Source organism: Prionailurus viverrinus, chromosome A2, assembly GCF_022837055.1.
Source record: "Prionailurus viverrinus isolate Anna chromosome A2, UM_Priviv_1.0, whole genome shotgun sequence".
Taxonomy (NCBI): domain Eukaryota; kingdom Metazoa; phylum Chordata; class Mammalia; order Carnivora; family Felidae; genus Prionailurus; species Prionailurus viverrinus.
In genome coordinates this window covers 159,112,364-159,137,859 of record NC_062562.1, presented here as the reverse complement: position 1 = coordinate 159,137,859, position 25,496 = coordinate 159,112,364, and positions in this window count along the sequence as shown.

Below are 25,496 nucleotides of genomic sequence, written 5' to 3'. Positions count from 1 at the left end.
ATCTATCTATCTCACTGGGTTTGCATAAAGGTGAATACATATAATCCAGGCTAGACTGTATTTTTTTCTCTCTGATATTAAAGCATTTTCCTGAGCCCCTAAAATCATCATGGACTCTCAGTTCTGTGCCTACTCTGCCCCGTGCATGAAGCAGGTCTTATCAGGAGAGAACAGATTTTAGTCAAGATAAAATAGAAAACTATTTTATGACTACAAGAAAGAGAAGGTGGCCGACACAGACAAGAAAAATCAATAAAATATTATAAATTTAATTTTAAAATAGAACCTAAAACATTGACTCAGACGCTTTAATACATATATATCTAGAAACCCAAACCAACATTGGCTAAAAAGCAAAACACTCTCATTGTGGTCAGTTTAGACAGCGACCGAGAGCCAAGGAAAGAGATGAGCAGGGCAGAGTGACCAGCAGAGAGGTGCAAAGGAAGAAGTGGAAGCCACGGGTGGGGTGGGGGGCAGAAGGACCGAGGTGGAGGAGGGAGAGAAATACAAGGCAGCAAGGAGAGAGGAAGGATAATCGAGCAGGAAATGTACACGAAAGCTCTTTGCAAGGTAAATGCGCTATACACACGTAGGGAGTGTAATAGGAACCCAAGGACACATTTCCTGGGGAGCCTGGGAGCCAGTGCATTAAAAATCTTTTAATGATCACCCATAGTCCTTCAGAAAAAATCCACAGAATGTGGGCCATTATCGAAATAGCACTTTGAAAAAGGAACATACATAAGGCTTGATAAACCAAACATTTCTGCACAGAGTTGTGTGAGCAGAAATCTGGCAGGCGTTTGTAACTGGAATCGCATGATATGCTTGCCACACGTTGGGGGTTTTGTTGTTTCCATCGTACTTTCCATAGAGCCTCTGCGATGTCGTTATGCGAAAAAAACATTCCAAAATGGTCTATAAGATAAAGGCCAACGTATGCTTACAGCCACTCCCTTTCCCCCAATAGAGTTCCAAAAGCTCTGTGCTCTGTTGTCACATCACCTTTTTATGCTGTGCCCCACGTGGGACAGGAGTGACAGCCTATAAGCAGGGTGGCAGGAAGCCTGGCTGGCCGTGGGACGGCCCCTTCTCCCCTTGATGGCCCTACTCTCTTCTCTGCAACTGTGCTTAGTCTCACATGTCAGCTTAGCCAGGCCAGAGTCCCCAGGTATTCAATCAAACACCCTTCTAGATGTGGTGAACACAGACAACCGGTTGACTTTAAGAAAAGGAGATTATTCCCCATCGTGTGGTTGGGTCCCAACTAATCAGCTGAAGGGTTATAAATGCAAAAAAACTAGGCTTTCCCTGAGAAAGAAGAAATTCTGCTTCGGGACCATACCACCAGATCCTACCCGAGATGTCTCAGCCTGCCAGCCTGCCTTACAACATTCACACCAGCCATCCCCCAAGCAGTGTGAGCCAATGCCTTGAAATACATCTTTTAATATATATATTCCACTGGTTCTGTTACCCTGGAGAACCCTGACTAATACAGATTTCGGTACTGGGAGTGTTTTTGCAGGAACAGAATCTTAAGGATGAGTTTTGAGAATCGGTTCTGGGGATTCTGGAACTGGTTCTCTAAGCTAATTAGATTTAAGAGCACTGATGATTCCATTGCCAGTATTCAGCAGGGTGCCGACGGTCTGTGGCATAACGTGGGAATTGAGATATGGAAAATCACCAGTGGATACCACTAATCAAAAATCTATAAAAGCTGAGGTTCTGGCTAACCATGTATTTATACCTTAGAATGTTTTGGTCAAACCAATGTATATAATAATGAAAGTGACTCAGTGCTCCTAACTGTACTGGAGGAAGTGGGGAAAGAAATGGATGAGTTCAGGGCTTCAAATTTCTAGCTCAATTGCAGCACCAATGGCCGAAAATGTACTAGGTCTGCCCTGAAATTCTTACCTCCCATAGCTGAGGGGCTGGGATTTGTGAAAGAAAACCAAAAACAAAAACAAACAAAGCCAGAGACTCATATTACAAGTGGCTAAATTATAACACAATTCAAATTCTCAATTTCCCAGGATGTAGCCCAACAATCTTCTGTTGGAAAGAATAAGCTTGTGACAAGTGGATCCAATCAACCACCTCAACAGAATCCAGGAATAAAAACAAGCTTATCCAGGAAAGATTTGGGGAGGGTCCACTTGCCTGATGGCTTACACCCTATTATTTGCACAGAAAAAAACTGACAAGGTTTTTGAGAATTTTATGTCAGCATCAACACGGCCTGCCTGGATTAAAAAGGAGCAAGATTCAGAAGATACACGGGAAAGATGATCACGAGACAACAGAGTCTGCAATTGGGAATGGGAGCAGCATTAGGCCACAGATCGCCAAGGACCCAAGAAGCCAGGAAGACACAAGGAAGGATTCTCCCTGGAGTCGTCCGAGGGAGCACGCCCTTGCTGATACCTGGGTTTCGGACTGCTAGCCTCCAGAACTATGAGAGAATAAATTTCTGTTGTGTTAATCCACCCAGTTCGTGGTCATTTTTTAGGGCCACACAGGGAAACCCACATAGCCACCCAGTACGTCCTTTATACCAGCCTCCCCGTTGTGGGGGAAAATACTAATGACACCTAGAAATTGTGTATCTTCTGTGCCATTTTGGAATGTTTGGAAATCCAGAGGAGATGTGGTTTTCTAAAAAGAGTTTTAAACTTTACTCACATTTCCTCAACATTTCCAAGATCCATAATAAAACCTTGTGTATCAAAAATTGATCTAAAGATAGTTCAAAAGAAAGATATGCGGGGCACCAGTGTGGCTCAGTAGGTTCATCATCCAACTCTTGGTTTCAGCTCAGGTCACGATCTCATAGGTTTGTGGGTCGAGCCCTGCATTGGGCTCCATGCTGTCAGCTTGGGATTCTCTCTCTCTCTCTCTCTCTGCCCCTCCCCTTCTCACATGTGTGCGTTCTCTCTCTCTCTCTCTCTCTCTCTCTCTCTCAAAAAGAAATGTTAAGAAAAACAAAAAAAGATAGGGGCACCTGGGTGGCTCAGTCAGTTGAGTGTCTGACTTAGGCTCAGGTCATGATCTCATGGTTCGTGAGTTCGCATCTGGCATCAGGCTCTGTGCTGACAGCTCAGAACCTGGAGCCTGCTTCGGATTCTGTGTCTCCCTCTCTCTCTGTTCCTCCCCCGCTCACACTCTGTCTCTCTGTCTCTATCAAAAATAAATGAACATTAAAAAAATATTGAGTTTTCCTTCTCTTGACCCAGAGAGTATTACCATTATTAATTACCAAAGGACGAAACAGACAAGGAGAGGCTGTAAGGAAGGCCAGGGAGCAAATTTATTAGCAACACAGAGGCTAGAGGCCTGGGAGCAGTTGCCCACAGAAACTGTTGGATGTGAAAGAGATCTCAGATACTATGTAGTCTAGAGACATAGTATTTATCCCAAGACAAAATGTAGGGCAGATTTTCAGCATGCCTAGAATGTGAACATATGTAGATCAGGCCTCCGAGGCGTGGAAACCATGGGGACAGATGCACAACACTGATGTGCGTGCCCCACGAGCTGGGGGAGAGGCTCATAGGGAGAAAAAAAAAGGCAGCATCCTGGTTCTCCATCGATGTGTTGTGGCACACTGCTGTGGCTTTCTCTAGCCCGAACCACATTTTGGTCTCACTGGGTCATAGTCACGCTGCTTGAGAGATGTCTTTCAAATAGAAGGGTCCTGTGCCATGGATGTGAGTTATTTAAAACTGTAGGTTTCAAAGAACGGTCTTATATTTACCAAAATATGACAAAGTATATGAGACCATGGTGGGGGGGAAAAAAACAGTTCTAAAAAAGAAAAGCAACAATACAGTGACAATGTGTTTAAATGGGCCCAAGAGAACAGAGAGAGAATTGTTAGTATTTTGTAATTGTGTTGGTGTTGTAATTAAACCTAATCTTTAAAACTGTTTTTGGAAGACGTCTGATCATTTGGCATATGCTGCTAAAAATGATATGATCTCAAAAAGGTTGAAAACTATTGCAATAAGATCTTCCATCACACTTTATAGATTCCTGGGTCGGTAAAGTACCACCAACCTCGGTTAGCTGGGTTGTCAAATCATGATAGATTTAAAACAGGCAATTAGAAGGGGAGGGTTGAGGGGTAACCACACTGACAGCTGACAGCCCGGTCACGAGGAAGTAGGGGTCTAACTACTATTTCGCTACCCAGTAAAAAGCTAATTCGTCGTAACAATGGCAACTCTCGGGTGTTTCTGTAGTTCCTCGAGCCTAAATTGTGTTCCCACTGAGATTCAGCCCGGTGTGGGCATATCAGAAGGGCTGGTGAGTTACACACAGATTACCTATTTTAAAGAACAATCTTAGAGCAACCCACGGAAAATACTTGGGACACCCCACAGTATCTGTTACTCGTATATCCGTTTGGCTAAATCGCCACGAATTTGTCCATTCCTAAGGAACAATGAGGCTGCAGTTAAGAGGACTGTTTCCACATACAGTTTTTTTCTGGGAGTTCCTAGGAGCAAAGTCATTCCGAAGTGACAGAAAATGTCCTCCTCCCTACTAACCGCAGCTGCAGAGATGTGACCCTGCCACAGAGGAGCTTGCAGACATCCCAGGACACGGTGGCAGATTCAGCGCGTCCACTGGGGGGGGGAAAAGGTGGGACGGCCCTCACTTTTTCATGGGTGGGAGAAGAGGTGGCTGGCTAGTAAGCATCAGTAGGCAACATTCACTCAGTGCATCTGGACGATTCGAGAGTTCTAGGTGACCGTGTCTGGGGGACAGATATATAGACATCTGTGCTGCCCGAAGCAGCAGCGATGGCAGAGGTGAGGAGTCTTGATCACTTAGGAGATCAGGAGCAGAAAAAAGCCATCATGGAGTATTTGAAAATAATTACCTGTTCTCCGTCAGCATGTAGGACACAGCCTTTAGGTACTTTTAGAAACCATCACAGAGGTGGGGAGAATCCCGCAGTAACAAGCGGCAGTTAGCATCAAAGAAAGTGTTTACCGCCCTTACTGTATTTTCATTTCCTGCCAGACTCCCATGTGGTCCCATGAGGTAGCTCTGGGGAAAAAGCTGATGACACTGGCAAAAAGTGTTAATTATTTGAAATACACTATTGAAGCTAGCAGGTGGCCCGTAATACATTTTAGCTGTGTTTCCATCAAAAGTGTTCTTTTAAGGTTTACGCACTTAAGGACGTGTGCTGAAGTGATCCGTGAAATTCACTTGGGTGGAAGAGCTCACCCCTGATAGTCAGATAAATAAGGTATTGTTATAATAATAGCATTAAACCCCGAATAAATCTGATGAACAGTGGATTTAAGAGCAACTAGTGTTCAGAACAACCCTTGCTTTAATTAGGAGCCAAGGGACTTCCATTTTCAATCATTACCTATTAAAGTTGGGCCAGATTTCGTAAAGAATCAATTCGAGCGTCCACTGCCTTTTAAAAGATCACGCTTCTTGCTTCTCGTCCCTACTCCGGTCTGGCTGTTAAAAATGGAAATTTATGGTTGCTTTACTTGGTAGCGTAAATATTCAAGTTCTGAAGTCAGTCTGGTTGCCTTAGAAAGACTTCTCTTACCATTCACAGGGGAAGGCAAATATTTAACTGCTTCACAGCTGGCTGTCTTCTGCTGTGGGCAGCCCCTGCCATTCTTTGGTGCTACAGTGGACTGTAAAATTAACCACTGAATGTTACGATCCTCTACAGGGCATCATGCATCTGGCCCAAGGATGCATGTTGGGCAGCAATGACATGGGTAAGTAATTGCAAATAGAGATCAGATTCCCAAATTAGATTGGCCTTTTTTTTTTTGCAACAGCAGCTCTCATAGCCAATTTGCATACTGTACATTATCAACCCACATGCTGATAAAATGTGCCCTGAGCAAACTGTTGCTTTGAACAGCAAAATGAAGTCTGTGAAAAACAGGAGCAAGAAGTAATGGGGAGAATTTAAATGCACACCCATCATGTAATAAATGGTTTTGCATGTCTCCTCATTAAGATATTGGATTTCACATGTTCGGGAATTTTTTAAAGAGAAAAGGCTATGCTCATATCTAGACTTCTATCTGGACTTGATTTGAGACTCTCTCACATCTGAGGCCACAAGAGAAGGTAGAAAATGTGCTGACTGTGACCTCGTTAGCCCGTAGGGCTCAGCCTTGGAGGAGATCACTGATGAGTCTCTCCTGAAAAACTACTTCATGAAGAAAGACGTTATCCAAAATCCAGACAGGTAGTATATCATCTCTAAAAACTTATATGGCCCCCGTGAGCTATATTTGAGGATAAGATGCAGTGTGTGTGTGTGTGTGTGTGTGTGTGTGTGTGTGTGTGTGTGTGTGTGTAATGTAATGTTTAATATAGTCCATACCCAAGGTAAACATTCAATCAAAGCATCTTTTGTTTATTTTATAGGGAACAGAAAGCGGGAGTAAACAAAAGTCCTAAGACGTTTCCACGTCTCAGACAAGAGGACTGGAATGCCATTTTTGTTCTTGATCAGCTTGTAAGAGGCTTTCTAGTGGCATCTATTTTCTCCTAAGAAATGGATTATATGTTCAATCCATAAAGATATGTTTAAAATGAGCTAAAAAAAAAAAAAGGTCCACGTTTCCACCTCAGATCCAAATATTTCTGAAAAAACAGAGCTGAAGCAACACAGATGAGTCTTTTAAATAGTTCTCCCTTCTGGGTCACCTGCCTGGGTGGCTCAGTCAGTTAAGCATCTGACTCTTGATTCTGGTTCAGGTCTTGATCTCACCATTCACGAGATGGAGCCCCGCATCGGACTCCGCACTGGCAGTGGGAAGCCTGCTTGGAATTCTTTCTTTCTCCTCTCTCTCTGTCCCTCCCCCACTTGCATATGCTGTCTCTCTCTCTCTCTCTCTCTCTCTCTCTCTCTCTCTCTCTCTCAAAATAAATAAATAAGCCTTTTTTAAATTAAAAAAATAAATGGTTCTCCTTCCAGATTTCTAGAGCTAACAAATGGGACACGCTTTGCCAAGGACACTCCAACAACAGAAAGGAAACTCTGAAATCCACTTGTTCACATTCTCCCCTTCATCGGTGACGAAGACAGTGCTGGAACCTGCTTCACCTCTTTATCTGGGACCCTTCTATAAAGAAGAGGGTCCTATTAAGTCTAGTGAAGGGCTGATCATTTCTCAGAGGCTTCTCCAGAGATCCAAGGAAGTGAAAGGATAGAGGAAGAAGGCCCTCCTCTTTTCTTTTTGGCGGGATGATACCCACTCCTATATAAGATGGGAAAATAGCCTTAAATTTATTAATTCCAGGAGATGTTTTGCCAAACCATAATTTCTAATAAATGAAAAATATAGCTCTCCTTCCAATATAGAATATAGACATGCCATGCTGAGGAAATATTTAACTCATTAATGAGAAAACCAGCAGGATGGTGAAGCTGGCTCAAAGCAGAATTTGGAAGACTGAGTGGTGATAGGTGAAAGAGAGACAATGCTGGAATACATTTCCTAGATTATGTGCAAAACCGTTTCATGCCCCACCGTGCAATAACAAACACCCCAAGTTTCAGAGTCATCTTTCTATGGAACAGAAACCATTTGCATCTCTACAGGATAAAGTCTACAAGTTAACAACATATAATTTTACACAGGCTTACATCTAACAAATAGTAAATGGTCAAAAGAGAGGTACATCCATTAAATTATTAAATAAGACCGCATTCTTATTTACAGCATTGGGAAAACAAGCGGTTATCCTTTTGCTTTGTTTGTAAATTCTAGATAACTTTTCTTAACATCATCTAAGTGATCTCAATAACTTGGATTTCCTCTCAAGAAGTGCTCTCTAGGGGCACCTGGGTGGCGCAGTCGGTTAAGCGTCCGACTTTGGCCAGGTCACGATCTCGCGGTCCGGGAGTTCGAGCCCCGCGTCGGGCTCTGGGCTGATGGCTCAGAGCCTGGAGCTTGTTTCTGATTCTGTGTCTCCCTCTCTCTCTGCCCCTCCCCCATTCATGCTCTGTCTCTCTCTGTCCCAAAAATAAATAAACGTTGAAAAAAAATTTTTTTTAATAAAAAAAAAAGAAGTGCTCTCTAGCTTTTCTTAAAAGGTGATTTTTAAGAAGTTGTAGTGATTTAAATGCCCTTCACCATCTCACCATCTGAGATATGCCTTCCATCTTTGAAAACCCAGCTCAAGAATCTCCATAACCCCCCATATTACAATGAATCTCTACCCCCTTTGCACTCTCTGTACCTTGTGATTACAATCTCACTTACCATAACTCATTTCTGTGTCTGTCTCCAGACAAGATTGTCAGTTCTCTGATACAAAGATTATAGCTTAATAATTTTAATATCCCCAAATCCTTCTAACACACTGAAGAATATGCTCCCTAAAATCATCATCATCGGTTGTGAACAAAGACCAGATTTACATATGATTTTATATAACACTTCTTTATTGGAGGCTATACTAACCTGTCCAGAAGATGATTAGTTAGTAGCATATTATCTAGCAGAATGCAATAATCAGCAAAGAGTTACTAAGAATTAATGCAACATAGCTCCTTCTAACACATGTTAAAATGCACAATCCATAGTCACCTCATTTCATTTACAATATTCATAATTACACATACAGTATCTTAATTGGCTTAGATTTATTCTCCGTTTTGTACAAAGGACTGTTGTCAGCCACAACTGGATGTGGCAAATATGCACTCGTCCAGGATTTACAAGGCACTCAGGCCTTAATTAACAGACCTTATATCCAATGAGTAGTAAACTCATTTAAATTTCAATAAAATTAAATGTCCATGTTTATGCAGTCCTTTATCTAAATGCTGCCATTTGAATAGCAACATCTATTTCATTTTTCCCTTGGTTTCCCTTGATTAAACTTGTAGTAGATTGTACTGAGGCTGAATTATCCAGAAAAGAGTTCTAAAGTTCTTGGCATTTATTCAGTATAGCAGGAGGGAAATACTAACGTTTTCGCGGTAACGATGTCTGAGTTTCTGCAATGCTGCAGATATTCCCAAAAGATGGAAAATAGGACCAGTTCAACTAAACTCTGGTTGAGCAAGATCACATCCAACTAAACATCTATGTGATATCTTTGTCAAATTATACGTACACATGGTATGACTTTTTTTAGATTTCAGACACTAAATCTAAGCTATACCCAATAAGTTGAGGGCTGGCTTTTCAGTAGAGCATTTAAATCCATATATGCCATTCATGTGAATAATTATAGACTATGGTCCACTGGCCAGCTAAATCATCATTTACTAGTAAATATCCAACCCATTTAGAAGAAACAAAGAAGAAAAAATATGTTAGGACTTTACTGTTGAGAAAAATCCAGTGTGATTTACATGTATGTTTAGAAAATTATTTAGTATCCATAAGGGAATATTTGGGTGTTGGAAGGGGAAATGCTATTCCATTGAGCTGAGGAAATGTAATGCAAACAGCAGGTGACTTCAGTTCACGTCTAAATTCTGGCATTAACTAACCAACTACATGGAGAGGGACAACTCCCGTTGCTACTATGAGCTGTGTAAGCTTCTCTATAATTAAAGAGATATTTGTGCCAAATATTCCCTGTTGTCTTTTCCAGTTTTAATATTCAATCTCTATTTAGATAGGGCTAGGGAAGAATACCTTGGAAACATTCGTTGTAAAAATCCCTCCCTAAACTCCATCAAATCACTAACCTCTAAAGATTTTTCCTTCTAAGTATTTATCTCTAACCCATTCACCTCTTTCTAACCTATAGCTTTGCTGTTAGTTCAAGCTTCCAAGAATTTTCACCTGGATTTTAGTAATAACCTCAGTTGGACTTATCCATTCACCTATAATTTTCCTAGCTCCTTCACACACACACATACACACACACACACCCTTAGCCAAATTATATTTTTTAATGAAAAGTAACTCTTCTTTTAAATGTAATTAACCAGGTCACTCATTCCTTGGCTTTCCTTTTTTTTTGGATAAACCAGAAATCCTTAATGTGGCTCTCCAGCCCTATCTCATATCCTTTCTAGAACTCCTCACTCCATAAATCCATGACTTTTCTTAAACCCTCAGTAACTTCAGCATGGAGTGCTATTTTCACCTCTCTTTACCAAACTAATCCCATGACCTTGCTTCCTCAGGCAATCTTTCCCCCGATTCACATACCAGGTTAGATTCCACAACAACCCATATTTTGCTTCCTTACTCTTTAGTACAATTATGATCATTAAATTCTTTAATATCTATATTGCAAAATGACTTGAGGCAGTCGGTGCCTCCAACAGCTGGCAGATCACTTGGTTAAATAGGAGTCACCTCCATTAACTACAAGAAGAGAGTTGCTACAGCATCCTCTTAGATATGCTTGCTAGCAGATTTCAGGAGACAAGTCAACAAGTCTCCAATAAATTCTTCTACACTCAACATTTATTAGCTAAGAGGCACAAAGACCTCCCCTTATGTCATACCTGTGAGTGACTCCCACTTTCTCACTTGGACTCCAATACGCGCTTTCCTGGATAGGTTCTCTCTGATCACATGTAATGATATCTTCTCTGTAGACTCCGCCAACCTTCCAGTCACTTCTGGTGTTAACGTTCTGTTAACCAGAGGAAGAAGAACCAGAGTTTCAAAGGCCTATGTGTTGGACTGTGGGCCTATTGGTATATTGTACTTCTGTCATTCCCAAGGTTACACTAGTTTGGTTTAAATTCACCTAGTTTCCAAAGCTCTCCCTCCATTCCAGGAGGTTGATCCTACCCTCGTGACAGGCGAAGCACTCAGCACAGGTGAGGTGCTCAAGACAGTGAGGCCCTTATGGCAGGTATGGCCTTTACAGTAAGACCAGGTAGCAGTGCAAATAGCACCTCTCTGCTTTCACAGTGAGTTCCCCCTGGAGGGTCTTGGTGTACTTTCGTCAGAATCAGCCTGAGGACAAAACATCTATCCATCCGTGGTGAGTCTCAAAAAAAAGAAAGAAAGAAAGAAAGAGAAGACTGGAGGACTCATTTCTCTTCCTTTAAAGAGCAAATTGGTGGGGCGCCTGGGTGGCGCAGTCGGTTAAGCGTCCGACTTCAACCAGGTCACGATCTCGCGGTCCGTGAGTTCGAGCCCCGCGTCAGGCTCTGGGCTGATGGCTCAGAGCCTGGAGCCTGTTTCCGATTCTGTGTCTGCCTCTCTCTCTGCCCCTCCCCCGTTCATGCTCTGTCTCTCTCTGTCCCAAAAATAAATAAACGTTGAAAAAAAAAATTTTAAAGAGCAAATTGGCTACTTTGTCCCAAAGGACAAGTTTTAAACACATAAGGCTACTGGGAAGGGCAGGAAGTTTCGCATTTCAAGTTAAAATAAAGAAAAAGGTAATATACTATCACTCCTTTAGAGCAATTAATTGTTCTTTACTGACATCTGCATAACTTAAAAGGAACCATTCAGGGAATTCTTTCCAGAACAAAGAAATTCTACTTGAGATGACTTCTGCCTCCTGGTAAAAGAAACAACAGCAGCAATAATAATAGCAAAAATGAATTTAAATTCTGTCTAACCCACTACACATGCCCATAATCATTCCTAATAGTTTTTTAGGTATCACTGGTACTAAAGGTATTAAGGATGTCCTCGTTGTTATAAAGAAATAAGAAAGATTATATAGGAGGGGAAATGTGCATATACTCTGTTAAGAAAGAAAATGCCAAGAATGACCCCAGATGATGAAACAGAAGATCTGAAGGCAAAGTTGCTTTTTTTTCTCCTGTATTTTATGTTGAGGGTTTCTTTAAAAGACTTTCATTTGCTTATTTATTCATTTCTTCAACAAATATTATTATGTGTTGACAATGTTGCAGGAACAGTGCTGCGCCCCAGATCAAGGATCAAAGTGACAGTATTATGTCAAAGTGCTTTCTCATGTATCATGCAATTATAGACAAGGTATTATCTCCACTGCTAAAGAACAAAATTCAACTGGGTAAAATTTAAAGGCACTATTCACTTTATTCAGTGATTCATGACTTGGACAGCATTCAATCTAGAAGATAGAAAGGAGCCCCAAAGAGCCGTATAAGGTGAGAGATTCTTACAGACCAAAGTGAGCAGAAGCAAATACGCTGGGTATTTGCTGATTGCTGATTGGTTAAAGCTGAGCTTTCTATGGAGCAAAGGGGAGGCTTGGACCTGGGTCAGCTAACTTGTGTTGAGCAGGCTCGGGCCTTCCTTTTCTGAGAGAGCCAACAGAGGAATGTAGTTAAGTTCTGGTTTGCTGACATGGGGCTTAACATGAATGACTCCATCATGGGCTTCATCTGGTGACTTTAACGCTACTCGTAATAACCACAAAAGCGCTCTTTTGCTTTAAGGTCTAGGTTGTTAGGGAAACAGAAGGATAGGGCCGATTTGTTCTATAGCTGCATCACAAAGACCTCAGTCTTGAGAGTTGAAAAGTTCATGAGAGTGTACACTGAGTAACAGAGTCAAACTCAAGGCAACGTCCCGCCATTAATGTCTGAGGTTCGCCGAACTATAGAGGGTACAGCTGTGTCTTAGCTGGAAGCGAAGCTGATAGAGCAGTTAGTGCCCCTCACAGGGAGCCAACATGTTCACAGTGACTTCAGGGCAAGCCTTACAATAAAACCTTGCGCTGCTGTTTTTGATAGAATTTGGTACATGTATTTGGATTTCACCTATGTGCATGATGCCACTAATTGGGAATCGGGGTTTGCTGCAAGAGATCATCGAATGTGAAGTATAAACTCCTCTTGGATATTTACCCGTGGTTGGTTTACAAATGCAAGGTCTGTGGCCCATTCTAAACCACCAGGCCTATACTGAGCTGAGAGTTTTTTTTAATAGTCACGATGGGAAGAGATGAAAAAAGCTAAAATTACCTGTGGATCCCCTCATCCCCTACATCTCATTTCAAATATCCTAATCACCTCCAGAAGACCCCACTTAATCAAATGACTACACGAAACAAACCTACATGAAACAGTTGGGGAAAAAAACATACAGCAGGTTTGGAGCAAAGAAGAAAGGATACAGAAAAATCGCACTTTTCTAGCTCTTCCGCTCTACAAATAAAGTAAAAATACATTTTACTTTACTTCTTCTACAAATCCTTACTGAGTATCCACTATCTGCCGGGTACCGATCTAGGCACTTAGAATGAATCAATGAACAAAAGGGACAAATACACTCATCACGATGGTACTTATATTCCGGCTGAGAAGGAAAGACAAAAAAATTAATAAATAGGTTATAGAGTTGTATTAAGATGAGTAATTAACACTAGCTGTTGCAAAATAAACACCTTAGTATCTCCAATGCTTCAACCGAAAAGGTTCATTTTCCCTCATATCACAGACCGTTAGGTATTGGCTGCCCTCATCTACTTTGTGATTATCCCGTCTGGATATGTGATATCTAAAGTCACTACATGAAAAGGCAAAAGAAGAGAAAAATAGAGGAGGCAACATGGCCTTACCTAAAAAATGGCATGTATTACTTCTGCCCTGGTGTGTCTGGCCAAAACAGGTCATACGTCTGGACGCTAACTGCAATGGAACCTGAGAAATCTAGGGCGGCACACAGACATTTGATGAACACTAAGAGTCTCTGTCCTAATGTGTTACAAGGTTAAAATGCAATGAAATAAATAAAGAATAGTGAATGGGGCATTAGGAGTACGTGAGCACTGAGTGGTGAGCAGGTTGATATTTTGAGGAGGGTGGTCAGGGAAGGCTTTGGTCAGCAGGTAATTTCAGAAATAATGATTTGAAAGAGAGGGAAATATTCATGTAGATATTTGGGAGAAGAGAATTTTAGGCAGATGGAATTGCCTAAGGAAGAGTAACAAGGCATGAGTGTATTTAGCCTGTTGAAGGAGTGTCTGAGGAGGTCACCGTAGCCAGAGCAAATTGAGTGAGTGGACGCGAAAAGGGGGTCAGGTTATGGAGGGGCTTTGCCTGCTTGAAGAACTTTAATTTTTGCTCTGAAATGTGGAGCTTTGGCCGGACATTGAAGAAGGAGTAACATGATTTATATTTTCAGTAATCGTTCTGTCTTGTGTAATGAGAATAGGCTATATTGTGAATGAAGGCTTAGGAACAGGGAGACCATCACAATAACTTGAGATAAGATAATGGTGGCTTTTACCAGGGCAGTAGCAATGAGGATGCTGAAGAGTGGCTGGAATCTCCGTATATGTTGGTGATTAAGCCAAAGGACTTTCCTAGCAGACAGAACGTTCTGTGTAAGAGTAAGAGAGAAGTCACAGTCTGATGCCAAGGTTTTGGCTTGAGCAACTAGCAGACTATAGTTGTCCTCACATGAGATGATGAATGGCAGACTCTGCATTTCCCCTAATGGAAACATTAAGTTTAGATATTAAAGTACAGTTATAGAAGTATTGAGTTAATTCCAGAGGTCTAGGCTTAAAATATAACCCAGGGAGTTGCTGTCATTTGAATGACATTTAAGCAACGAGATTGGATGAGATTCCCAGAAGGGTGAGGATTAGAGATTAGGCTCGATGCACTTCAGTATCAAGAGGTCAGAGAGAAAGGGAAGACACAGAAAAAGATCTGAGAAGGAGCTAGTGAGGTGGAAGGAACACTAGGAGAATATGGGATCCTGGAAACCATGTGAAAAAAACTCACAGAAGAGGGGTGGATTGCGCCCAATGCTGTTGGTAAATCAAGTTAGTAGGGACTGATCATCGACAATTGAATTCAGTACTAAAATAGTAACTGAAGACCTTGGAAAGGGATTTTTCAGCGAAAAGAAAGAGAATTCTAGTAAAGATGTGGGGCCAAAGGCTAACTTAAGAGAGAATGGGGGAGAGAGGAATTAGACACACAATAACAAACTCCTCAGAGAATTTTTACCAAAAACTGTACCAAGTGATGGAATGGGGCATCGGCAGGGGGGAACTGGGGTAAAGAGAATGGCTTTGAAAGAGAAGAAATTAACCTCACTTTTGCATGTTGATTTGAATATTCCAGTAAATGGAAAAATGAATGAGGTAAAGAAATAGAGGAGAGAATGGCAAGTGTCATGCCCAGGAGTGGGCAAGAAGGATGGAATATGATAGAAGTGGACAAATGAGCCTTCGAAAGGAACCCAAGTTAGGAAAGGGAAAAAAAAGTATAATATGGCTCTTTAGGAACAATAAAAGAGAAAGAGAGAGTGTCAGAGTGAGAGAGACACACAGACACAGAGAGAGATGGATAGAGGGAGAACAGAGTACCGACAATATTTGTAACAGCATGCCAGAGTAAGATAACAGGTTTAGGAGATGACTTTTTGTTAAAGAAAGTATTTTACAAATTCCACTAGCTGCCATTTAATAATGTATAAAGGCTGAACCAGGCAAAACAATCTGTAGAGTTCCTTTCATAATTGATTAGACCTGAAGCTTGAGTTAGAACTAAGGGTGGGGGTGGGTGGGTTGGGGGGCTCAGTTGGTTAAGCGTCCAACTCTTGGTTTAGGCTCAGGTAGTGATTTAACAGTTTCATGAGTTTGGGCTCCATGTCTGGCTCTGCACTGGCAACATAGAGCCTGCTTGGGAATCTCTTTCTCTCTCTTTCTCTCTCTCTCTCTCTCTCTCTCTCTCTCTCTCTCTCTCCCTCCCTCCCTCCCTCCCTCTACCCCACTCATGCTGTCTCTCTCTCAAAATAAATAAACTTAAAAAAATATGAAAACAAACATAGAACTAAGAGGCCATTACAAAATGGAAGCAAAAGATACTCACATTTAGATCTAGGAAAATGAGGGATAGGAAGGGAGGCAGAAGAGGGGAGACAGAAAGGGGAAGGAGCACACACACACACACACACACACACACACACACACACACAAGTTGGCATTTTCTCTTTATTCCCTTCTCTCAGCCTGGAGAGAGAGTAAAGAGTGGCTTTAGAAACATTCAGATAAGTTGGGGGAACTTCAAAGTCGGATGCTTTTGCTTTGATTTATTTGGTGTGCTCCAAACACACGTCTGTTGAGAGCTGTTGCTCCCTAACCTACTCTGCTGCCATGGTCCTGCTGACCACTAGTGGTTACACAAAGGGAAACCAAGTTGTCCTTTGTTACTGTAAAATGAGAATAAATCAGAGAGATGTGCCAATGTGAGGAAGACCTTGCCGGGGTGAGCTGCTGTAGATATCTGCTATACCACCTGGGGCTGGGCCAATGAGAAGACACAACCAGACCTCAGAGAAGATCCCCAATGATCTTCATTAAAGACGGAACACTGTGAAAGAACAGAAAAACACCATGACCGCTGAGGTGGTGCTGAGTCAGCAGAAAACAGCTAGTTCTGAAGAATCCAAGAAAAAAACAGCCCAACCTAAAGGCACGTGCAGAAAATGCAAGCAGATTTGTAGCCTGAAGGTCAAGCAAGTAGTTTCAATATCTCCACAGCCTTCCCTACAGAACCCTTGCATAAAATGTCATCTTGGAGGGGTCCTTGGGTGGCTCAGTTGGTTAAGTGTCTGAACCCCAATTTCATAGTTTGTGAGTTCAAGCCCCAAGTTGGGCTCTGTGCTGACAGCACAGAGCTTGCTTGGGATTCTCTCCCTCTCTCTCTGCCCTTCCCCCAAGCACAATCTCTCTCTCATTAAAACAAACATTTAAAAAGTAAAATGCCATCTTGGAGGACTGAAGGATGGTGATAGGAATCTGAAAGCCTACATATTTTGACCTCTATCGCAAACCCTCTAAAGAGAGGATGGACGTTCAGCTGGCTACCACCTCTCTCTTGGTTGCCCCGGTTTTTGAGGACTGGCATCACTTTGTTGCCTCAGGGTTTGCCCTCTGACCAGTTGGTGTCTGTACTATACCAATTCTCAGAGAGCAAGTGGTCATGAAGATGACCAGATAAGATAGAGACAAAGTGAATGAGCTACATCTCCCCTATGTTGCCTCGTATCTAGATGGTGGTTTAATGAACGAAGTATATCACCTCATTGCCAGCACTGCTGGCCCAAGAAGAGTGTGGATGCCAAGATGGTGAGGGTTATAAGGAATTAGGAAAACTATTTATTCCTTTGTTCATTCAATATGTACTCATTGGGTGTCTTCTATGCATGGTTTAGAGGTACGCCTGTCCTTAAAGGTACTGAGATACTGTTCCAAAGTCTACGGCGTAAAATCCTGAATGAGGGTGTATCTACTTCTTAATTTGTAATATGTTTGCTGTCACCACCAAGTAGGGAATTTTGATTAAAAAATGAATTTTAAGTATTCTGCTGAGCCATATGGAATAAACAACAGAAAATTATTCAAGGTGACTAAAAGCAGGGCTTCCTTCCCAGTCATCTTCCACCTCCATGTGATACTTTGATTTGGAGGTGACAGTTCTTAACTAAAGCACTCATTCAACTACTTTCCTTCTTTTAATTGATGATGTGAAGTTTATATGATTGCATATTGGGCAGTGGTTTGGAGAAAAGTCGAAAATGGCTTGCGTGTTTTTATGCAACTTGGGAAACTTCGTAAATAGAAATTTGTCAAATAACGAAAATATTTAGTATATGTTCAGTATGCATCATAATATTACAGTATTTTATATAATGACAATCAATGCAATTTAAAGTTAAGAAATGCAGTTTTTAGATCTGATTGGGAATCAGTTAATCTAATCTTAAAATGAATGTACCAACAGTGGAAGAATGAGCAATGCATCTCCACTGTGTTAAATTCATGCTTATACAGAGCAGACAGAACTCACCTAATTTCTTTCAGTATACTTTTTATTGAAGAATATTCACATACACTAAAAACCACCGATCTTAAGAGTGCAATTTGGTGAGTTCTCATGAACTTATGTACTCATGGAACCAACACATCGCTCAAGAAATGGAACATTATCATTACCTAAATATGTTTCCTTGGTCCTTTTCTGCTCAATCCCTCCTACCAGAGGAAAGCACTGTTTTCATTTCTATTTCCATAAATTCGTTTTGCCTGTCTTAGAACTTCATATAAATTAAACCATACATTTGAACTCCTTTGTTTCTGGTCCTGTTGCATAACACGGTATGTGTGTAGTTTCTTTACTATTCCATAGATCTGTAGTTCACTCCTTCTGATTGCTAAGTTTTCCAGAACGCACACCATTTTATGTCCTCACCAGCAGCGTATGACTTTCAATGGTCCCACAGCCTCAACCATGGCTGGCGTTTCCACTCACTTGAATTTTAATCATTCTTGTGGGTGGTTTAGATGCCATTTCACTGAACACTTTTTCGTGTATTTGCTGACCATTTGTATACCTTACTGTGTGAGGTGTCTGTTCAAGTCTCTGCCTATTTTTTTAAAGTTCATTTATTTATTTTGAGAGGGGAAGCAGAGACAGAGAGACAGAGACAGAGAGAGAGAATCTCAAGCAGGCTCTATGCTGTCAGCACATAGCCCGACACAGGGCTTAATCCCACAAACCCCAAGATCATAACCTGAACCAAAATCAAGTGTCTCTGATGCTCAACGGACCATGCTGCCCAGGCGCCTCTCTGCCTATTTTTAATTGCTTTGTCTGTCTGTTCACCATTCATGGTAGGGTTCATTTTTGTATTCTGGATACAAGTCTTTGTCAGCTATATGAACTCTGAATAGTTTTTCTTAGTCTGTGGCTCATGTCTTCATTTTGAAAACATTTTCTCCTCTTAGAGCTCATCTTATAGTTTTATTCATGTTGTCTTTTGATGCACAGATTGTTTTTAAATTTTTATTGTGTCTGCTTTTCTACAGCAGCAAATAGCAAGGTATGTTACCTAGTACAGGTAGAGAGGAAGAGAACGGGTCAGTTTTGTTTTGTTAAAGCTTAACAAAACACTATGTGCACATTACCTTCTTTGATATTCAAAACATTTCCATGAGGTGAGGTTACCCACATCTAGCTAGAAGGTTAGGCTAAGAGAGGTTAAAACAAGTTGTCTAAAGATAGAGCCAGTATTAAACCAAGGTCTGTCCAAATTCAAAGTTTATGTACTTCCCACGGTAAAACACAGATTCTCACTGAGAAAGAGAAAAGATTTAATTTCACCCAGACTTTGATACATTTCTTCTTGCCATTACACTCCTTAGTTCACAAAACGTGGGACCATAAAAACTGAAAAAGTAATCAGCCACACCTCCTGAAATGTAGTGTGAATTTTTTTCCTAAAATTATTTCCCAGAAAAGGGGTCACCTTATACTTGACCCTCAACAAAATCTATTACATTACAGAATAAACTGCCATTTACATTATTTTGAGCTGTAAAAGTATTGTTTAGAGAAAACATATTAACCTGAACCAACCTTCTAGCTTTGAGTGCTTCTAATGGCCATCTGGTAGAACCTCTCTAAAAAAAAAAAAAAAATCAAACAAATGAACAAATAAGTAAATAAAAATACAGTGCACATTTAGTCATCATTTCTGTGGGGATGTCTCCAAATCTCGTGTTCAATTTTATATTCGTTAGCGCGATACCAGATTCTGTTACAAATCAATTCCCAAATCCCCAAATTTCCATGTCTTAATACAATGAAGGTTTAGTTCTTGTTGGATTAATAACAAATGGAGTCGTTTCCAGATGGCCAGAGACTCTTCACCAGCAGTGTTTCATGCCTATTTGATGCCTCCACGAACTTCTGGCGGGAAGGTCAGCAGAGTACGGTGCACAGAACACAGTCACACATTTTTGTTGATTGCACTATGTCTGATTTCATTCTACAAGAGCAGCTTTGCTACAGAGACCACATAGCCAGAAAAGCCTAAAATACTACCATCGGGTCCTCAATAAAAATGTTCGCCAACAGTCTACCCCTGGAGAAGACGATTATTGTAAAGGCACTACCCTTTATAAGCCCCATCCCAAAAAGACACATCTTGCTCCCGCTGATACTTCTCTGGCAAGAACTAGTCACATAGTACCACCTAGATGAGGCCACCTACTTGGGAGGGGCTTCAAAAGTGTAACTTGGGCTAGGAAGCTACTTTCTGGTGATAATTCTAAACAGCACAAGATAAAGCACAAATTTTTAGTGGATACCAACTGTTTCTGCTGCAATTGTCATTTTAGATAGCTTTTTAAAGATCTATTGAAACAGCAATAGAGATCACATATACGCACACTCAGGATGGATAAAAAACCAAATGTTCTGAAGCTGGGACTTGAGATAAAATTTCTAGCGACAGCACCATACACAGATATAAAAATTGCAATAGCTCACACTAGACAGCAAGATAAAGTGGTATGAAAAAAAACTGTGTTACATCATTCAAAATGCTGTTTTAGTGACATCAAAGGTATAAAAAAGGTATAAAATGCATATGCATAGTCTGATTAAAAATATTGTACAAACATGGGGCACTTGGGTGGCTCAGTCAGTTGAGCGTCTGACTCTTGGTTTCTGCTCAGGTCATGATATCACAGTTTGTGAGTTCAAGACCCTCTTCTCCCCATCCCCCAAGTGTTATCGGAACCTATTTTCATTCTTGATTTGGAAAATATGGTCACTATAACAACAGTTTTTAAAATACTTTCTATAATTTTCCCTAGTGATTATATAATTACCCAGCAATAGTGGGCAGCCTTTCACTAGGCCATGGGACTAGGGTTTTCATCAGTGACTTCCTAAGACAAAGAGTAATTTTATCTCTCCTAGAGAAGTCTGGAAGTTGTACATTGTTTAAAAATTGCTTTCTCAAAAATGATCTATTTAACAATCATACACAACCCATCAGCGTGAATACACACACAAGCTTGCCACCGAAGGGTCATGACTAGGAGGCTGTTCACCATATATCCTCCAAATACGAAGAGTTCTAACATAATACACATGTCTTCCATTATTTCCATATTATATAGGTTGTATAAAGTGATCTAATGCCCAGCATAAAGCCACTGCACATAAAGCCTTGAAGAAGTATCTGTAGACTTGATTTGAGCTCCTCTGGAGAAGATAATGTATTGCTGAAAACAGCAGCTGGAAAATAATATTGCTTAAGAATTGCATAACTTCTTTTTATTATATAACTTCTTTCCAATTCTTTTATATTTATGTGTGTATGTGTGTGTATACATATAAAAATATACAAAATATATACACACACAAATATATGAGGCTTCTTTGTATGTGTATATTACATATAAGAATTATATATATATTTATACACACACAAATGTATATATGTTTCTTTTCTAACTTTACATCAAACTAACCTACATAATTTACCTTGAACAGATTTATTTCATATTCATATTCGCATTGTTTATTTTAATGTCCTAAAAGTCTTCTGAGATTTCTGGCAGTAATTCTGAAACACCCTTTACTTCAAAATAATTAAGTACATCTTTTGGGGCTCCAATATAAGAAATATGGATGTGCAAATTTCAAGTTGGATACACATTTAAATAATTCCACCACCACATTTAGCCAACCTGTGGAATGATAAAAACAATATAAGGGTCGTGGAGGAGAGGCATATATGTATAAGTTGCTCGCTCATGTTGAGTTATGGCTTCCTAACAGAGGCTCGTCCACAGACCAGGACAAACAAAATCCTTGTTTTGAAAAAGAAACCCCTTTGTATGGTATGAGAGTGGTCAAGGACACACCGTTACATAGAACGTTCTACTAAATAAATAAAATATTTAACACCACCCTATATATGCCCTATAAGGGGGCCTGCAATGTCATGTAGGCTGACTGAGTCCTTTTAAGAAAACTTGACTTGCTGGATACAAATTAGAAAGGTAGCAAAACTGAGCTATCTAATCATTTTACCTTAAAGATGAAGCATTTTCTCCTTTTATCCCTGGGCCAAAAAACTGGTTTAGAGCAGCATTTATTCCCAACTATTAAATTATACTCTTCAAATTTGCCTTCTGGAACTTTTAGCTTTGTCTTAAAGGCCAAGTAACATGAAGGACCCGACAGCCCAAACAAAAGATTTAGCAAAGCTGGCCAAGAAGTGAGGCAATAGAAGGGCTTAAGCAGATGATAGGAAATCCACTGAGAGATGTGGAAAAGAAGCTTTTCCCATTGTCTCTGGCTTCAGTCAGCCCCACATTTGTCCCTCTCCAGCGGTCCACACATCTTCTGTGTCCAAAATGTAAGCATGGAAAAGTAGTAGGTCTTCAGCTAAAGGGATTTTACGAGATTTTTCTATTTTAATATTAGAATTTGAAAGAAAATAAAAACAGACCAAACCCTGTTTATTCTCTTCTTGTGACCGGCCTAAGGTCTCCCGTATGTTCTCTGGCCTCATTGTGAGCCAGCGCCCTATCCTAGCTTTCATCAGTCCTATGGAGTAGATTTCTAACTACTCTTTTTCAAGTATCTTCTTTGGTCAGTATCTTCTGCACTTCCAGCTACTCTATTTCCCCAAAGCACCATTCCTGGCATGTCACGGCCAGGTCATGAACCAGCCACTTAATACATAAAATCAAATTTCTTTTCTTTCACAGAGTCCACCTGCATGTGCTCACGCCACTTCCTTCCTGTAACAATTCTCCCGTCCAATATGGCGGGTCCTATGACTTGTCCCAACAAGCCTGTTCTAGTATTTATGTCACAATCTCCGCCCAGGATGCCCTTTTCCTCTTCTCTTTTCCCACCTAAATCCTGTACATTCTCCAAGGCTGGGTTTACTTCCTAGCCTTTCTACACATTTCTATCCTAATTTAATTGGTTTCCTATTTTGCTAATTCCCTAAGATGAAGACGAGAAAACCCCTTGCCTGGGATTCCTTGAGTTTCCATGTCTCTCTCTGTCTCTCTCTCTCCAGATCTCTTTCTTTCACACATGCGTGCGCACGCGCGCGCACACACACACACACACACACATTCCGCTTGCTACAGAACACATGGATACTTCTCTGTCATTCAGAGTCCAGTAGTCAGCACTAATAAAGGGCAACCCATATCCTAAACATCTACTTTGGCAACTAACACTCTTCAGACCCTAGAGACATTCTTCTTCACCTTGTTTTCCTACAGTACATTTAACTGTTGGTGAAAAACATAAGGGATATGGGGTTGGTATTGCCAATGGGTCATATGAACACTGCTGTGGAGCACAGGTGCAAGACGGGCTTTGGTAAAAGACAAGACACATCAACTTTCCCAACCTTTACTCTCAGTTTGAAGGTTCGCAGTGGGACCTTGCAAAACAAAATACTTCCCAGAACTGCCAAGTGTCCATTTTCTTGCTTCAATTACTAATTGCTGTGATTTACAGTTGTGGAAGTATTCATAATTTAGCATGGCATTTGCAATAGTTAACAAGTGTGACTAGAAGCTTTTTGCAGTTTTGCATACTAGAACTGAAAATATTCAATACGATTTAATTGAAATTTTTTTTAAAAAATAGGGGCACCTGGATGGTTCAGTCAATTAAGGGTCTGACTCTTGGTTTCAGCTCAGGTCATGATCTTATGGTTCTTGAGATCAAGCCCTGCATCAGGCTCTGCACTGGCAGCACAGAGCCTACTTGAGATTCTCTCTCTCTCTCTCTCTCTCTCTCTTTCTCTGCCCCTCCTCTCATCATGTTCTCTCTCAAAACAAACGTCTTAAGTAAATAAAATTTTTTAAATGAATTAAAATTTTAGCTTTATTTAGATGTACTTTTTTATATTTATTAATTATAATTTGTAAAATTTACACATCCACTTATTGTAATAGGTAATTTTGAGTAACTTTCAATATTTTAGTAGAAAATAAATTTTTAAAAATTGATTTATACTTTAATAAAAATAATTTCAAATTCAGTATACTCTAATACAATTATATTTATTTATTAGTGTTTCAAGTCATTATTGTAATGAGAAAAAATATGCAAATATTAACCACAAAATTTAACAGTTTTTAGTGATTTTACTAAACTCACTAGTGATTAGTGATTTGACTATCAAAACAACACTGGGGCATACTCGATAATAAAAAATAAAATTAGACAATAAATTTCATATATTGAATAAATAAATAAATAAATAAATAAATAAATAAAATAAATAAAATTAGTTATTGTTGGATATTTCATCAACTTTTAGTCATATGAAATCCAAAGCTTTACACAAATGTCCTTATTTCTTCATTACAAAAAACATGTTGCCAATAAAGAAGGAAAAGTATGTCTTCATAGTTTATTAGCTTTTCCTATAATAATTGAACATTTAATGTATGGTAATTAAATATTCATTTGTAATTCCTGCCTCAAGAACTTGCAATTATTATACCTGGCCATAAAAATCTTAGTCCAGACTCAATTCTAAACTAATACCTTTTCTTTTTTTTTATTTTGAGAGAGAGAGCACACATGTGGGGAGAGAAGGGCAGGGGGGAAGGAGGTGAGAGAGAGAGAGAGAGTGAGAGAGAGAGACAGAATCTTAAGCAGACTCCATGCACAGTGCGGCAGACCAATGTGGGACTCCATCTCACAACCCTGGGATCATGACTTGAGTTCAAATCAAGAGTTGGACACTTAACCAACTGAGCCACCCAGGCGCCCTGAAACTACTACCTTTTCTATTATTGTTCCTCCTGGTGGCACGTATGTTGGCTCTCTTTCCCCATTAAATGATGACTTAACAGGCATGTCTTCTGCCCTTCCATGTTTCTCATGGTTCTCATCACCATTGTGAGCAATACATTGTTCCTTAACTGACTGTTAATTAGTTAGAAAAGAGAGGAGACAAATATCATGATTTCATTCAGATGTGGAATTTAAGAAACAAAACAAACAAGGAAAAAAGAAACAAAAAAAAACCAGGCTCTTAAATACAGAAAACAAACTGGTGGCTGGCAAAGGGGAGGTGGGAGGGGGGGGATGGATGTAATAAATGAAAGGGACTGAGAATCCACTTACCTTGATGAGAACTGAGAAATGGATAGTTGCTGACTCATTATACTATATGCCTGACACTAATATAACACTGTATGTTCATTATACTTGAATATTTTAAAATGTCCATGAACAGGTGAACAGGTTGTAAAAAAACACAATAAAATTTAAAAAAAATTTTTTTTTTTAATTTAAAAAGACAGGAGAGAAAATACTCATGAAATTTAAAATAGTGTTTCCAAGATGAGCCTTGGGTGCTGTTGGTGGTGATGGCAAGGTTGTATTTGGTCTTAAAGATGACAGCTGCCTATGAGAGACATAAAAATGAGGACCAAGAGTAGACCCCTTTAGTGAGGCTTTACATACTTCCTGCCTGACAGGAAGCTGATGAGTAAGAGTCTTCCTGATGGAAAACCAGGGTTTTACAGCCTCACAGCAACGTTCAGTGGTGTTTAATTTGAAAATTAGGGGAATAAGAAGTGACTTCTTAGAAAGCAAACCTGCAGTCAATCTTTTTTGCTGCTCTCCTTTACAATGTCAAACCCTTTCATTTCCAGACCTTCGGTGAGTTTGCTCGGAATTGATTTTGGGGTGAACAGAAATGAAAGGCTGCCCCCCTCCTCCCCACCACCTAACCTCACTAAAGAGAAAA